Source organism: Gymnoscopelus braueri (assembly GCF_963280865.1).
Source record: "Gymnoscopelus braueri genome assembly, chromosome: 2".
Taxonomy (NCBI): Eukaryota; Metazoa; Chordata; class Actinopteri; order Myctophiformes; family Myctophidae; genus Gymnoscopelus; species Gymnoscopelus braueri.
The window spans coordinates 33,201,148-33,218,508 of record NC_137604.1 but is presented as its reverse complement, the minus strand read 5'-3'; the positions used below and the strand labels follow the sequence as shown (position 1 = coordinate 33,218,508).

The 17,361-nt window shown below is 43.3% G+C and overlaps 1 pseudogene across 1 annotated transcript in view; it reads left to right on the top strand.

The window, feature by feature from the left end:
• Nucleotides 1-17,361, top strand: part of LOC308095155 (neuronal acetylcholine receptor subunit alpha-7-like) — a 59,825-nt pseudogene that overhangs the window by 9,959 nt on the left and 32,505 nt on the right. The window contains exons 4-5 of the transcript in view: nucleotides 9,311-9,355; nucleotides 15,948-16,057. The product of the transcript in view is annotated as a neuronal acetylcholine receptor subunit alpha-7-like (transcript). The remainder of the gene's footprint in view (nucleotides 1-9,310; nucleotides 9,356-15,947; nucleotides 16,058-17,361) is intronic.

The following is a 17,361-nucleotide window of genomic DNA, read 5'->3' as shown; positions in this document are numbered from 1 at the left end:
GACTCCGTCTGATCAGCACAGCTGATTTTTATGTTTGGATTAGGTGTGCTGTCATGCTCGTTTGAGTCAATCAGATTGCTTGGTCGGAACCACCTGTTGTATAATGGTGATGAAACATTTGCATACATGAGCTGAGACTTGATGTGAGATTTGAGCAAATTGACAACAGATTCATAAATGCAGAGAATTGCGTTGAAATGACCGTACACCACCTTTTTGCTCTGCGCAAGTTTGATAAATGAGGGCCACTGACTCCCTATCACACTATATACCGTTCCACACACTGTACAATCCTGAATGTTTCATTTAACTGATTAGAAGTACGAATGGATAAATGAACATTGATGATTTTAATTGCCTTGCATACATAATAACATTCATAGGAATGCTTAGATAATTCAAAGCAGAAATAAAGAAAGGAAGTTAAGAACATTATAAGAAGAAAGGATCATGACAAATTGGGAATATAATGTTAATGTTATAATGTGTACATAACCCAAGATAATTTGGACTGAACACAATACAATAAAATATCCTGAGCACACCCACACGCGGGTATGCACAAACAGGTTTATATGGTAAATGCAAGGCAAGTGGCTCATTAACACTATATTTACCCTGACACAGACTGGCTATAATGTTCTGCTGTATTGTAATAAAACCTTAACAAATACAATATGTATAATTGATGTAGTAGACTTGGAAAAACACAGTATTCTAAAACAAGAACTATACAAGTACAAATAATAATAAGAAAACATTGTGGCTTCCCTGTGCAATTGAAAAGTCGTTCAGACAGTTGGTTACATGATTGTAATAATCTTAAAATGTAAATTTAAAACATTTCTTCAGGCTAACTGCAGTGGGAGAATTGCTTTCCTTTTACATTGGGCTATATGTGATACGCATATATCTTGCCTACGCATCACCAATGATGTGATTAAGGTGCTAACCTGGATGCACCTGGATACTGGCGGTGCACGTCCAGGTTCGGACGTCCCGGCGGGCCGCCCGTCGTTCGCCGCCGCCGACCCGGGGCGAAACAGGAGCTGGAGACAGGACAGGAGGAAAGAGAAGACAGGAGGAAAAACAGGAGGCAGAGGAAGTGAGCCAAAACCAAAACTGAACGAAAAACTACCTTAAGAAAAGGCGCAGAACAAAACAAAACAAGAACTTAACTCTCTTCACTTCTTGGGACGTGGGGGCCTCACCAGGCAGTTGTTAATGTGGTGGTCCCCCACGCCACAGTAGAAACAGAGACCTAAACGGCTCCGCCGTTCCTTCTCCGTCTCCCCCTCGCTCGGGGACCCGAGCGCGGCGGCGAGTGGCTCCGGCGGGACCTCCCACCCGGGAGACGGAACAGATGGCATCGACGGGGCAGAACATGGACCAAGTGACACGGCCGGAACATGGATCTGACGAGGTGGCACGGCAGGGACAGGACACGGACGAGGGGTGGAGCGGTGGCGCGTCGGGACGACCCGCCGACGCGGGGCTCTCTCCCGCTCGCGGGGGAAGTGGCCACTCTCCGCCGACAGAGACCTTGGACGGCGAACCTTCTCGCGGATCCGAGGACGGGGAGGAGACCACTCCCGTGGAGCTGTTGAGGACGAGGAGAGCGACGCCTCCGAGGAAGAAGATGCCACGGGATGCACGCCCGAACTCGGCTCGCTGGACGAGCCGCCGCACGTGGCGCGCGCGCTGGAGCGGATCGACATCGCCACTCCAGAACGCTGAGGCGGACCCGACCCCTGGATGACCCGCTCCCAGATGTCCTGGGTCCGGACCAGCATGGAACGCTGGTCCGCCGGCCAGCGTGGTCTCCATGTGGAGCAGGCGCGAGTCCATGCAGTTTAACATGTCCATTATCAAATCTAACCTGTCCTCCAGGGCAGGCCGACCGAGCCCGAAGCCATCGGTCTGGCAGGCGACGGACGCGTGTCCCGCTGGGTCCGAGTATGGCTTGGACATTCTGTCACGGTGTGGACTGGGTGGAACAGGGTAGGACCCAAACGCAGGACACGACAAAGAGAAACGGGTAAACAAAGGGCTTTACTTCAGTAGAACAATACAGAACCCTCAAACGTAGAGGGAAAACACACAGGACAGGTAGCACACCAAACAATACAATGTCCAAGCACAGGGTACCGGCTGGGAGATAATTATAAAGCAAAGTCATTAGGCACAAGGGCCACCAGCCGCGAGAGCCGCGGACAATCAAAGGCTCAAAACTGACTCACAAACAGGCACAAAGTTAGTGACGAGAGGGGGGGGGCGGGGCCGGAGGAGAGGCGAAGCCCGAACTGTGACAGACGGCTGGGCCTCTTCACCCACCATGCCATAAAAACCCAATGCTTATTCAGTCACAGTGTCACTAAAACATTCAGTATAGGATTCTTTTGGAAAAATCAATTTGACACCCAATTCGCTTACCATCAAACTTGAGTTTTATTGGGCGGGCGTTCTAATGTGACAAAACAGGATTTCTGTGTATCTTAAAAGTCACAATAATGTACAGATAGGGAGCTTTTGTTGCTTGTGTGGGGTCCTTGTCAGCCACTCTAAAAGCCATCAGAGTTGATTTATGAGGAGATTAGAGTGCTTGTATTGAGGGGGGACAGAGGTGATACCACCCATTGAAGGTGCACAAAATCCTGACAGTGTAGCACAAAGGAAAGGTCAAGCACTAAACACAGCCATCTCAACGAAATCTGGGAGATCTCTCTCTCTCTCTCACACACACACACACACACACACACACACACACACACACACACACACACACACACACACACACACACACACACACACACACACACACACAATGGAAGGCTGACAGACGGCTACATAAAGAGGAGCTATAGTCACAAAGGCCAGAAGGAGATAAGATTGCACCAAGGAAGGGCTCAGGGCAGGCCTCCTGGCAAATCTCTGCCAGGAGGCCTGCCCTCCCTGTGTGGGGTAATGTGTTGGGGATGGATGTATGACAATGCTTGAAGGGATATAATACATTATACTGATTGTTAATTCCTTGTGTCAGTCATGTTTGTATAGGGCCAGACTGTGAACTAAAGCCGGCCCTGGAATTTAAATGACCACATTGCACACATTGCACAGTTTTGCACTCTAGGGCAGGGAAACGGCTGACTGAGGTACCTTTACTTTCCTGAGTACAGACTTTATGTATATTTGATATTGTTTTGTCTTGATATTTGATATTTTTTCCCTCTATTCTTATTATTATTTAATGCAACTGCATGGGTAGCTTGTACAAAAATAATGTCACCCGCTCTTTTACACCTATGAACCCGTTATGTGACAAAGTGAAGTTGAAGTTGAGCTGAGGACAAAAAGATAAAGAAAGAAAGAAAGAAAACGTCTCATTTAGGCAGACATGGCAAGGATCATGGAGAGAAAGAGACCAGAGATACAGGGTGAATCCACCCACTCGTTCACCCACTGGTGGTGAAAGAGATTCTATCACCTCTTGAGGAAGAAAATGAGAAAATATATCATTACTTCTACATAAATACAACACAGCAGTGTGATTGATAATTTTTTTTAAAAAATGCTTTGTTTTAGAGAGAGAGAGAGAGAGAGAGAGAGAGAGAGAGAGAGAGAGAGAGAGAGAGAGAGAGAGAGAGAGAGAGAGAGAGAGAGAGAGAGAGAGAGAGAGAGAGAGAGAGAGAGAAATGCCAGCATGCTCGAGTGTTGGTACTTTGAATCTCATAATGAGATGGGGGAACAGCATGACTTTAAGTAATGAACAGCACAGGACATAAAAACCAGTGCTGGAGCCTGCGGGGTTGCAACACTGTGTGTGTGTGTGTGTATGTGTGATACTTGGAACACCCATTGTTCCATACATCTGTGCTATCAGGTGACAGGTGTTCTCAGGGATAGGGAGTCTGCTTTGCATTCTAATGCTGTACTGCATTGGTTCTCAGACTTTCAAAATGTATCATTTGGACCGAGGACCCCTATCTGAAAATATTTTGTGCCAAGGTCCCCCATACAAGATTTGTGTTGTTAAAATGTTTTAAAAATATTAATAAAAAACAATTTTAGCGCACTTGTGGCGCTGTGGTAAAGTGCCCGCCCACCACCGCAGAGGTTGTGGTTAGAATCCACCGTGGTCCGTGTTTGGGGGAGGGAAGCCGGGAGGGTGACAATTGTCATTTGCACGTATTTCTACGGGCTGGGGCGGCACCTGTCAGCGAGGAGTGTTGGGCGGGAGGAGTAGGACGAAGGCTCTACGTCCTCCTGGTGGGGGCTCCTCACTGACAGGTGAGTCAATAGGATACAACAGCAGCGAGAGAGAGAGAGAGAGAGAGAGAGAGAGAGAGAGAGAGAGAGAGAGAAGGGAGAGAGAGACACAGAGAGACAGAGAGACAGAAGTTCAATGTCAGTGAGAGGATTGATTTTATGATTAGATTTAGAATTAAAATGTATCTGTTCTGCACGGTGGGTTGTCCAGAACTAAGGGCAATGTTCCAGCAATGTGGTGATGTTCCAGCATAATAAAATGATATTGCAGGTCACTGATTCCACAACTGTTAAGGTCCTTACACACCGGGGCGATTTTTTTCATGCGAATAATAGTTTTTTAAAAAAAAACCTTATAAAGTCAATGCAAGCTTACATGGAGCGAAAAAGCGAAAAAGCGTCTTTTAATTATTCGGAACGAGTCCGACTTTTGCGTATATTCGCATATTCGCCGGTGTGTAACCTCCTTTATTGTTATAAACAAACAAACAAAAAACAAGATGGGTCATGGGGTATAATAATGGTATGACAGTTATTATATTAAAGTTAAATATTTGAAAACATAAAACATACAGTATGTGAAAATGTATGGAGGTACTTCTTTGGGCTACTTGCACTGTGCACAAGACATGTGGCATTGATCGGTCCAGCAGTTTGCAAGGTTAGCCTATACACACAGACAGACACGCCTACTACTACTGATCCATTTCTCTAGGACAGCTCGCTTCCTACAGAGCCGCGCCTAAAAGGAAAACTGCTCCATAGAGAGAAAGACAAGGAGTTGTCGTTATCACCCATGCAATCCCTGCAGACTGTCAGATTTAACGCTGTTTGCAGAGGCAAACGGGAGACAATGCATACACTGTCACAGCATGTGTCTGCATTCTGCAAACAGGAGAGCTACAACTGTAAAGTTGTTCCCTGTCACTGTAAGGTTCTGCAAAACAAGCACTTCTCCCACCTAAGCTTTTTGTTCTAACACTCTACACAATGAAATCCCAGTGTTACTTTAACTCAGAGGAGTGTACAAGTGGAACCAAATGGACCCGTCCATGACAGCCATGAGACTTGCATGTTGGACTCAGTCTGTGGTGCAGTAGGACTTGTCATGAACAAGTTGACTATAATACACTTGAGTAGCTGTAGCGGAGTGTGGGTACAGAACGGGGGGGGGGGAACAGCCAGCACTGCTAGAAGCGATGGTTACATTAATACCTGGATATCGCAACACGCTGTGGGGAGTTTGTGATGGAGGTATGGAGGTTTTGCCCTTTCTAGCGATAGGTTGTGTTTATGAATGGTCACTAGAGAGAGATTTCAGGGGTGTTTGTACCTTGCTTCACTGCTGACAGAATGAACCTGAAGCCATGGGCTGAATGATGTCATATTGTCATATATTGTAGTCTGTAGTCAGCCGAACTGAACACATTTCATCTGTTCAGGTCATGGTGTATTATGCATTAGGCTTAAAAGGATCCCTGTCTAATAAGCTTTATTATGCCTGAGTACATTATAATTGCCCTCTGTAACTAAAATATTTTAAAAAAAATCACACCCAGTGTGAAGAGAGTGGTGCCTTTGAATTCGTGTAACTGGTTGCATCCTTGTGTTGCAATCAGCTGCAGCTGTTGAGGCTGTGCTCAAACGGACGGACGGACGGACCCACACACACGGTCAAGTGTAGGAGTGGCTGGCACCACTCCAAAATAAAACGCCTGCCGCAAGTTGATGATGTCATCTGTCCATATGTGTGGTCCAGCATTATGGAATGGATGGGATGGATGTGCTAATAAAAATAGTGTTTTAATGCTTATATTAAGCTTAGGAAGTATTGAGTTGGTTTAGGTTAAGTACGATTGTTTATTGCTGGACCACACATGGACAAATGACATCATCAACTTGCTCCCTTGAGTAAAAGATTAACTATTTCTAAAATAAAGAAAATATTTAAGGTGTTTTTAATTTAAAATGTTAATTATAGCGTTCAATTATAGTGTATTAGGGCATACACGGCTTATTAGCCAGGGATCCTTTTAACAGCTCCCCCAACATGCACTCATCTGAGCCATCTGAGCAGCCATCTGCTGGGTGAAGCAGTAAAACAAATTACCCCCTCCTCCCCCCTGGGGACCAGTAAATAAATTCCTTTCTTTGTAGGTCAACCTGCTCTGTCATGCTACTCCTGTATGATGAACTACAGTGTTTGACCTATTTGAGTTCATCATATTATTTTAGTCCCAAGGTTGTTGGAGGCAAGGAATGCCTCAAGCACAAAAGCTGAAGACACACAAGAGCAAAGCTATAAGGAATAGAAGGAAGTCAGAAATTCATAAGAGAAATGCCCTCAAATTAATGTATATGAACTGTTCAATGAACCAAGACCTTCCTGTTTATTAGAAATGTTATAATTTACATAATGATTATAATTATTATAATGTATGAATTACTATGATTATAATTATTATAATGTATTAATTACTATGATTATAATTAATCATTACATTATCATGGCTCCGTGGATCATTGCAATCACAAGGAGTAAACCCTCGGGGAGCGTGGATTAACCAAGCGAACGCTTATTCTGGCTGTGAGTAACTCACTTGCCGACAAAACAGAGCAGAGGGGACCAGTCTGCGAACAGTCTGTCTATGTTGGAACTGTTGTGTGCTTGGATCTAGCTGGGAACTGTGTTGCAATCCTGTTTGAAACTTTGAACTGAACTGTGGTGAATTAACCTGAGCTGAACAATCAATATATACTTTTGCAAACTGCAACCGATTGTGCAATTTATTGTGTGTGTGTGTTACGATGTGGAATTGAATAGGGTGTGTGGGGAAGATTTTGGCGCTATCTGCAAAGATTTCCATGTTCAGCCTTATGTAGCGGATAGGACTGAACATTATTTTGTCAGGTGAAACGCCTGGCTGGCACCCCAGACAATTTTTCATTCGTTCAAACCGATACACATTACAATCATTAATGCTCACACTGGTGAATATTGATTATCATTACATGAATCACCGTGAAGGCTTTCAATACCCCAATTAGTAGGACAAATGGTTTCACTGCCACCCTTTGTTAGTTGGTGGTGGTCATTCATTCAAGTGAGATTTCCAGATCTGCAAGGCTGGAACTCAAAGTCATGAGAATCTGTCAAAAAAATAAAAATAAATAAAAGGTTGTTAGGTTTAGTTAGTTTTGGACCCAGAAAGCAGGAGTCAGTCACACTGCTTGCAACTGTGCAAACACAGGTTTTTTTTGTGAAGTGGTTAGATGATGAGCACAGACAGTAGAGTGCATGGGGAAGGCAGAGAGAGCCGAGCTGTCATTTTGGAAAATAGGCTGGTAAGACACTGGCAGGCGGGCGGGACACAGAGCGAGGCAGTCAGGCAGAGACAATAACTGGACCTCAGGTACAGGGAAACTGAAACATGGAGTGTTAACAGAGTTCAAGCAACGTATATTGAAAGAGAAGTTGAACTTGGCCGTGTTGTTAATATCCAATTGGAGAACTGAATGATCTTGTGAAGACTAGAGTGTAGAGCCGGGGTATATAACTACAGTATAGGAGCTTGGTGAGTGGAGATGGGTTGCAGGTGTGCAGATTGATTGGCAGCTCCAGAGGAATGGAGTGCTGCATCATGCCCAGACAGACACACACACACAGACAGAGAAACAGAGAACCAAAAAGAAACACAGGGGAGAGGTAAACAGAAGACACACTGGTTTTGACAGGATAGTACAACCGAACCATCACAAAACTAGACTTTGAAAGAGCTAGCTTGAAGATGTCATGGAACTCTTTCTGGTCAGCCTAAGGCCACGTTTTTAGGTGTATCCGCAAAAGTTTTTAATCGTTTTGACGTTTCGTCCACACGGAGCCGGCGTTTTGGGTGCGTGAAGACGCTCATTTCTTAAACCGGGTCCCAGAGTGAATAACTCTGAAGACACCACCCTTGCGTCTACGTGTGTACACCTAAAGACGCATCTTTCCTGAACCGTTGAGTCCATAGCTCCACCTCTCGCTTAACCCGCATGCACCGACCCCCCCACCCCCCCACCCAACAACAACAAACATGGCGGCCCCCGTCAGCTTTGCGTTTGTGCTGCAGAAGCTACTTAACACGATAGGGCTTTTACAGCAAAATGTACTGCTCCTACACTACCACCGTCAGCAACAAGTGGACCTGTTGTTTGTGTTTACATCGCACTCTTCTCTCTTTTTGGAGCTTTGTGGCAGCTTTACAGCGCCACCCACAGGCCGGGCATATATACTACAGCGTTTTCAGTGGATTTGTGGTGTTTTCAGTGGTTTCGTGTGGACACACACATTTCTTGAGACAATTCGGTGTGTACAGTAAACTTTATGAAAATGACTCTGTGACATTTTTAAAAACGTCTCTGTGTGGACGTGGCCGTAGCTCCACGCTCTCCCGTTTTCAACCAATCACATACACAATTCACTAATGGGGTGCCCCATTTAAACTGGGAAGTCTGACCTCTTCCTTGCTGCTCATTGACTGCTTGCTGCGTTGTCTCAGGCCGCTACTGCTTACCCTCCACCACCCCAGCCACCACTTGTTGGCCATTATGAAGTATGATTTACATTGAGCTTCTTGTGAACCTTTATACTATACCCCATACAAACAGAACAAACTACAGACCTTGAAATTGAAGTGTTTCGCTCCGTTGGAGGATTTTTAGGTATTGAGATGGGACATGTCGCTTGTGATTGTTAACTTTGATCTGCTTCTTTGTTTGTTGTTCGACTGCTGCATCTATTCTGTCCAATGTGTTTTTATATGTATTTTCTTGTCAAATTTGTATCAAAGTTTTATCTGTGTTTTTGCATATGCACAATCACAATGACTAAACTGTATAAATAGGAAGACATTTCACGGCCTATCTGTTTCTCAATCTTATCTCAACTCTTCCAGACTCTTCCTCCTCCAGGGAAATATTTGGAGTTACGCTCCACTTAACTCATTATGCTATCCTCTCTCTCTCTCTCTCTGTACCCTTCCTCTGTTATCTTACCCTCCAGGATGAAAAGAACCAAGTGTTGATTACAAATGCCTGGCTGCAGTTGGTATGTATCCTCTTCATACGCATACACCTGTTTTGGCTTGATTCTATTATGATAGTCATAATTTGTGAGTGTTTGTTTCTTGTGTGTGTGTGTGTGTGTGTGTGTGTGTGTGTGTGTGTGTGTGTGTGTGTGTGTGTGTGTGCGCGTGTGCGTGTACATGCATGTGACATTGGCATTACATCTTGTAATGCCGATTTGCTCCCTCAATGTTTGTTCATATTTTATTGCATACGAAACAAACTGCATTTAAAAACTTCAAACTAATAATGCAACAGTTTGTCAGTTGTGAAGTTGCGACCTGGATGTTTTCCAGTTGTTTTATTTTATTATTTCTTCTTTTATGGATTTAGTTTTACTTTGCTTCTTTTCAATTCATCTGTAAGCTCTGTAAAGGTTTTATTATTTATATTACTATTATTAAATCATGTGGCACAAACAAAGAGCCACTTTAATAAATCCCATGGGGCGGACAGTGGCATAATATTTTGATCAAATTTTAGTAGTTCAAAATTGTTTAGAGTCACAAACACATTTGAGGCTAAATGGATTGAAGGCTGTGAAATGCAATGTCATTCATTATCTATCTATTTTTTAAACCATAAAAGGTTTTGCGGTTGGAAAGGTCATCAGGAAATCCATTTACACAATAAAATCCATAGTGTTAATGTAAATCCGGTCAGGGGTCTTCGCCATGCTGGCCTGTGGTGGACATTTTTGTCAAAATTCAGTTTTTGCCATGGACATGCAAAATGAGTAGACAAACACATTAGAGCTACATTAGACCAAAACGGGTCCATTTGGTTCCATTTGTACACTCTCAGAGTTATGGGAGTCCTTGAGAATAAAACGATTGAGAACCACTACCAGTGGACTCCTAATGTGCCATACACAGTGTCATCGTAAATCAGTGTCATACATATTCTGAAGAAAACCCGGAGACTGACATTCAGTAATTGGGTCTTATGATAAAAATAATAACATAATGTTATTATTAAAAAAACGAAAAAACTAAAACTTGCCACGTACAAGGACAAGTCTTGCCATGGACACATTTGGCCGTGTAAGGATTGATGACCCCTGAATCCGGTCAATAGGGCTAATTTGCACAATCTGTGAGTTAAATTAACACTGATGATTTTACTGTGTCGGCTCTTCTGTTTCATTACTCTGGTAGTCCCTATTAGGAGTAGGACGTCCCTTTTTAAGGAGGTCACGAGACACACCCCCACTAGCACTATTGGACATACCCAATCCAATCAAGCTGACAGGCTCACAGGTTTTGAATGACTGAATTATTCACCTGCACTGATGGGATGGCAGATGGGGCACCGCAGCGCAGACACAGCACATTTCAGAGAAGACCTTAGCACTACATTATCCAACTCACTGACACAGACTGTTCACTTCTGGATCAGTGGTCCACTTGAAAATGTTGACAGCCTTCACAGCCCACCCATCTAGAGACCACTTAACACGGGGCTGCATGCTCCACCAAATTAGCTGAAAATAGTCAATCTGGAAGCTCATAACGTGCCACATTGCAACTCGTTGTGTGAGCGTGTAGATTGGCTATTTCCGATGAATGTTCACCTACTGAATGTTTGCCTACTGTACAGTATTGTGACATGCCCAGAATAGGGACGCTAGGGTTCATGTGTTGACATGTGACCCAATGTGCCTGGGACTGTACATGGCAGTAGTGTCTGAACCTCACCACTACCATAAAGAAAATGATACTACAGCTTGTCATTAAAACCTAACAGTATTCAGTTTTCTGCTTGACACTGATGGCTCTGAGAGAACTTTGCAATGGCTGCAGATTTATAGGAAACAGACCAACGCACACATTAAACATACATAAGTATGTCACTTTATCTAACGGGTTGGCCCACAGTGTATTAGAGTGGTGGCTAGTCCTTAACCACCCTATTTTATACTTTTTCGTATGATGGTGTAACCATGTTGAAAGTGATTAACTGCTCTTGATCTTAGTTGATATTTGGTTTTTCATTTGGGTTTGAGCTTGTTAAAAGGATTTACTTTATTTTGGCAAAAAGAAAATAAGGTTCCAAAATGATCAGTCTTAAATTACTTTACCATCGTTTTAAACAAAAATGTCATGCTCTCAAATTAGTGATGATTTCTTCACGTTACGTATGACCAAATCAAACTTCAGACCCATTAGACATGTTACCTTACATGGCCCATTATCCTCACCGACTGCAGAGCTACTGAGTTGTGTTTTGCGTCTGTTGGCTGCAATCCGTCCTGTTCCAGCCAAATGACATGAAAGAGGAGAGGCTCTAGAGCCTCTCCTCCACCAGGGCCACAGATGACACGTGTAGTGATGAAGCCATTAGGTGCATGACTGAAAACACATGTCAGCAGCCTTTACATGGAGAATATTTCTTTGATTATAACAGAGCAACCTGAGGCAGACATGGACTGATATGGAGGTCCCGCACACATATATTCACACACACTTACATACACACTTACACACACACACACACACACACACACACACACACACACACACACACACACACACACACACACACACACACACACACACACACACACACACACACACACACACACACACACACACCTGTACTAACATTATGCAAAACCCACTTCGCCACATGCGCGCGCACACACACACACACACACACACACACACACACACACACACACACACACACACACACACACACACACACACACACACACACACACACACACACACACACAATCATTAGTGGCCACATCAGCAACACATCATTCATTCTATAGGGAGTATGCCCTATGGCCACAACATCTGAGTGCATGTGACTATATATAGCATACCCAGACACACTGGAGAAACACATACACACACACGCACGCACGCACACACACACACACACACACACACACACACACACACACACACACACACACACACACACACACACACACACACACACACTCATCTCAGGATTTTACAGTGTAAGTGTGCACACACACATACAGTATTCTTAATGAGGCCCAAACACGCTGCCATGCTGCTACTAACATAACATATCAGCTGACCTACATGACCAATGTCATGAAAAGGCATGCACTGTGTATGCATCAGTGGTGTAGCACTATTTTTTATCCCAGAGCAAATATGTATGTATACTGTACAATACTGAGTCTTCATTGAACTCAGAGAGTGGACAAATGGAACAAAATGGACCTGTACACTCTCAGAGTTAAATTAAAATCACCATTTAATGCCTGTATGTAGTAAAAAAAAATACATTTAGAAAACGACAAATTGACATTCTTTTTTTGTATTTGCCAGTTTGAAACACCAAGGTCTTTACTGTGTGATATATGACATCACTATCACAATAAATAAAGGCAGCTCACTGGAACAATATGGGCTGCATTGTTGGTGCCACCTAGCAGACATAACGGTAACTCAAAACAGAATACCATGTATCACTTCAGCACTCAGAATGGCGACTCAGAACGGAATACCATGTATCACTTCAGCACTCAAAGGAAAAACAGAACACTAGACTGCCTAACTGCAACAAAGTAAAGGGATGGGATGAATGCGTCTTCAATAACATGCACGTTATATGCACATAAATACAAGCATGTGAAATGCGAAACATTTTAAAAAACGATTGTAAGAAGCGTATGCAGAACAAATGCAATTAGTGTAATACCAAAGACTCACAACAACGGCATAGTCTACAGTATGAGGATAAGTAGGAAATGTTGAACAGAGGCATAGGATGAAAAAAAGAAAAGAAAAAAGAAACCTACTGTACAACTAATTAAAAACACTAAATCAAGACACATAGTGTTATAAAATCAATAACACATGATTAGGAATGGGAAATGGAGGGGGGGCACGGTGGCACAGTCGGTAGTGCTGTCGCCTCACAGCTAGAAGGTCCTGGGTTCGATTCCCGCAGGGGACGCTGTGGGCGCTGGGGGCGTGTTCTCTCCTCCGCGTCATCAGTGCCCATACCCTAGGTGGGGTTGGCGAAAGGGCCTTTCTGTGTGGAGTTTGCATGTTCTCCCCGTGTCTTCTAGGGTAGATACCCTCACAAAAACATGCAGTAATCCTGGTCACTATACTGCCTCCCCCTGGCCAGCCGGGGCGCCTGATGGAGGGGAAGGGAACTGGTTGGAATAACGTGTTCCTTCCACGCGCTACGTCCAACCAGGGAAACTCTCCCCTGTCAGGTGACAAGAAGGTCAGTTGGCTCTCATGCATTGAAGGAGGCATGAGCTCGGCCCTGGCCTCCCTAGGTTGGCAGAGGGAAGGTAGTGCCCAGGATTACATAGACAATTGGCACTGGGTGTAAAAAATAGGGTTACAAAATCGTGGGATAAAAATTTAAATAAAAAAAAAAAAGGAATGGGAAATGGTAATATTATTAGAAAGATATAGTCATTGCTTTTCATTTTATTTGTTCCATTACATTTTTTGGACCATTTAGAAATGTGCGCTCCGTTGGTGTGCAGCTTAAGGGATCAGGGCCGACTGTTGGCATGGGCTCACAGCCAAGCTTCATTATCAGTGATTCATTATCCGCATTGGCAGTTAAGTTATACTTTATGGCTCCAGGTGGGGAAATCCGTCCTCTGCGTTTGACCCATCCTAACCCATCCTCCATTAGGGGAAGCAGGCAGCCACTGAGCAGTGCCCAGTCACCAGCTCCAGCTCTAAGCAAGGACAGTGCCTTGCTCAAGGACACTGGCAGGAGTAGATTAGATTAGATGTCCTCTTTTGGCCACACGGGAAATACATTTTGCTTGGGTCAGTACAAACAAGACAATAAATACATACAGTAAATAGGTGTACACACACAACAAAACAGAAATTCTCTGTCTGTCTGTCTGTCTGTCTGTCTGTCTGTCTGTAAGTGCGTATATGTGTGCGTGACCTCCATATCAGTCCATGTCTGCCTCAGGTTGCTCTGTTATACCGGTAATCAAAGAATTAGTCTCAATTTAAAGGCTGCTGACATGTGTTTTCAGTCATGCACCTAATCGCTTCATCACTACATGTGTCATCTGTGGCCCTGGTGGTTTAGAACTCTAGAGCCTCTCCTCTTTCATGTCAGTTGGCTGGAACAGGACGGATTACAGCCAAATGACGCAAAACACAACTCAGTAGCTCCGCAGTCTGGGAGGATAATGGGCCATGTAAGGTAACATGTCTAATGCATGTCTCCCACGCACACACACGTGCATGGGGGTGTTAGCTCAACAACTCCAGTTCTTCCAAGCGGAGTTTCGATGGGGTTCTGAGGACTGATGTTGGTTAAGGAGGTGCTGAGGTTATGTATGTCTTTTAGTGTTGAAGGAAACCAGAGGACCATACAAAGATAATGAAAGTGACAGCATCAAGACTCCAGCATAGGTCTGTCATTTACCTAGTAGTATATAGTATAACATAGACTTTTAAATTACACAGTGATTGTTTTCATTTTACTTTGCTAAAATCTACTCTTAGATTGGACAGGAGTGAAGCCAATTAAGCTTTTGTGCAGGGGAAATCTGGAATGGCCGTTGGCTATTTTCAACGTTGCATTGCCAAATAAGGTGCCAACACAAACACGACCAATCATCAAACCTACTGGCGCCAAGACACACAAACACACACACACACATGCACACATGCACGCACAGGAAGCATCCCCCCACCATATAGTTCACATCTCTGTGAGAACATCTCTGACTGTCGCTTTTGACATTGCTTTGCCAAACAAGGCATCGACTACATCACCATCAGTAACAAGTAGGCTGTCATACAAACACACATTTCCCAGAAAAGTTTAAGTAAAGTTAACACTTTCTCTCTGTTTGCTTGTTTGGAATGAGCTCAACTCACATTCATTTCCATTTGTAACAGCTAGTGGGGATCCTAAATAAACCAAATTAAAGGAGTTGTTCACCCGAAAAATTACTTATTTTCTATCAATTACACACACCATGAAACCTTGAACTCATGGAGATTTTTAGTTTTTTGTCGAATTCCTAAGCCAATAATTTGATGACCGGCGGAAAGATGCTAATGTCTCTGGTAGGAGACTCAAAGATAAACAAGCCCTATACGCCCATAGGCAAGACATGTCACTACGACTCAGACATAACTATGAACAAACCCGATACGCCCATATATAGGCATGACATGTCACTATGACTCAGACATAACCTTAAACAAACCATATACGCCAATGTATAGGCATTTTATGGAGATCCGGTTGTCCAGAGCCACAGATCTGACCACTATACCCATATATGGTCATACGCATATATGGGCCTGACCGACTTCAAACTCAGCGGGCACATCGGTGAGGACTCAAGGAAGTGAGGTGCCCGCCGTCACGTCGTTTGGATATGCGGTATGCCGCGTAATCGCGTATCGGCCCAAACTTCTAGTTTCATAAATGTCCTTCACAATTTTTCCTTTATTCAATATCAAGGTTGTATGTGTCTATTTACTGTACTTCCCCCCTTTGTTCTCTTTCCTTCCCTCTGTCACTAACTTTTCTTAAATCTTATATTCTCTTGATCCTTCTGCCTTGTGCCATTGTAGTACTGGACGGACGTCTACCTTGCGTGGAACGTGGACAATTACCCCGGGGTTCAGACCCTGCGTTTCCCCTCCAATCAGATCTGGGTGCCAGACGTCCTCCTCTACAACAGGTACTGTACTCTCTGTTTGGTTCCATCTCTCCTCTCATCTCATTTTCATCCCATCTACAGTAGTCTCATCTCAGTCCTTTACCCTTTCATTTCATTTTACTCCCAATCTCTGGCTAGAGAATAATGCTTATTACTCTGAGAGTGAACAGTCTCATCTCATCTCATCCCACTAGATGAGATGAGACTCATGAACATTGTTGAACTTTAAAAGGAGACAGACTGCAAGGTAACTCACAGAGAATACAGTTTTCCAATCTCACATGTACCGTTGCTGCTGTTTACAAAGTGCTCATCTGATCTGATTTCCCACTTGATTGCCTTATGTGTGTAATCAAGTTAGGGTTTGTTTTAGTATTTAGCAGCAACACGAGGGGGGGGGACTGGGTAATTTTCTTACTTACTTAATTCTTAGAACGACAAATAGCGTAAATACCTGTAGCACATCTACAAGCTCAACACGTTGTGAGCTTGGAGATCTGCCATTTTTCAATTTTTTCCCCCTTTAAATAATGATAAATTGATGCCAAATGTTACCAAGTGTTTGGAACATTTGAGAAATTTGCCCAAAATAGGGATGCCAGGGTTAAAGGTAGGGTAAGTGATTTGCGTTGGTTAAAATAAGTGTTAAATAGCTCTATATTCTGATAGTACTCATTGCTATAGAGTGTTTGTTCAGTATTAGGAGTCTCCTTGTCTCTCCACCTCTTTATTAAACAGAAAATGCATTTTCCAATTTTATCCAACCAGGACAGAAAACTCAATCAGGATACAGATTAAACAAGTGAAATTGGAAGTGATGACACTAAGAAATGAGCATGCAAAATTGGAACTGGAACACTATACAAATTAAGCTTAAAAATGGGTACTTTCTCCTGATTGGCTGAGATTTTGACACCTACCGAAAAATGTATTTTCTGTTTTATTAAAGAGCTGGAGAGACAGGGAGACATCTGTTACTGAAAAAACACTCTATAGCAATGATTACTATCAGAATATAGTATTTTAACCTTTTAACAAAATACTTTTTGTTTTAACCAAAAAATATCACTTAATTAACATAATCTTTTTATTTAATTGATTTTACCAAACATATCAGACACTGTACATTTTCCAAAAGGAAATGCATGTTTTTAATTCAGTCTGATCAGAAGCAGGCATAAAGCATATCCCCACTGGCAATAAAAATGTATGGAGGGGGGATATCAAAAGCAGAGGCATGGATTCACACCCCCCTCCTAGCAAAGCTTCATGCTTTGTACAATTCCACCACTTTTCACTGATAGGACCATGTATTATTTCACCAT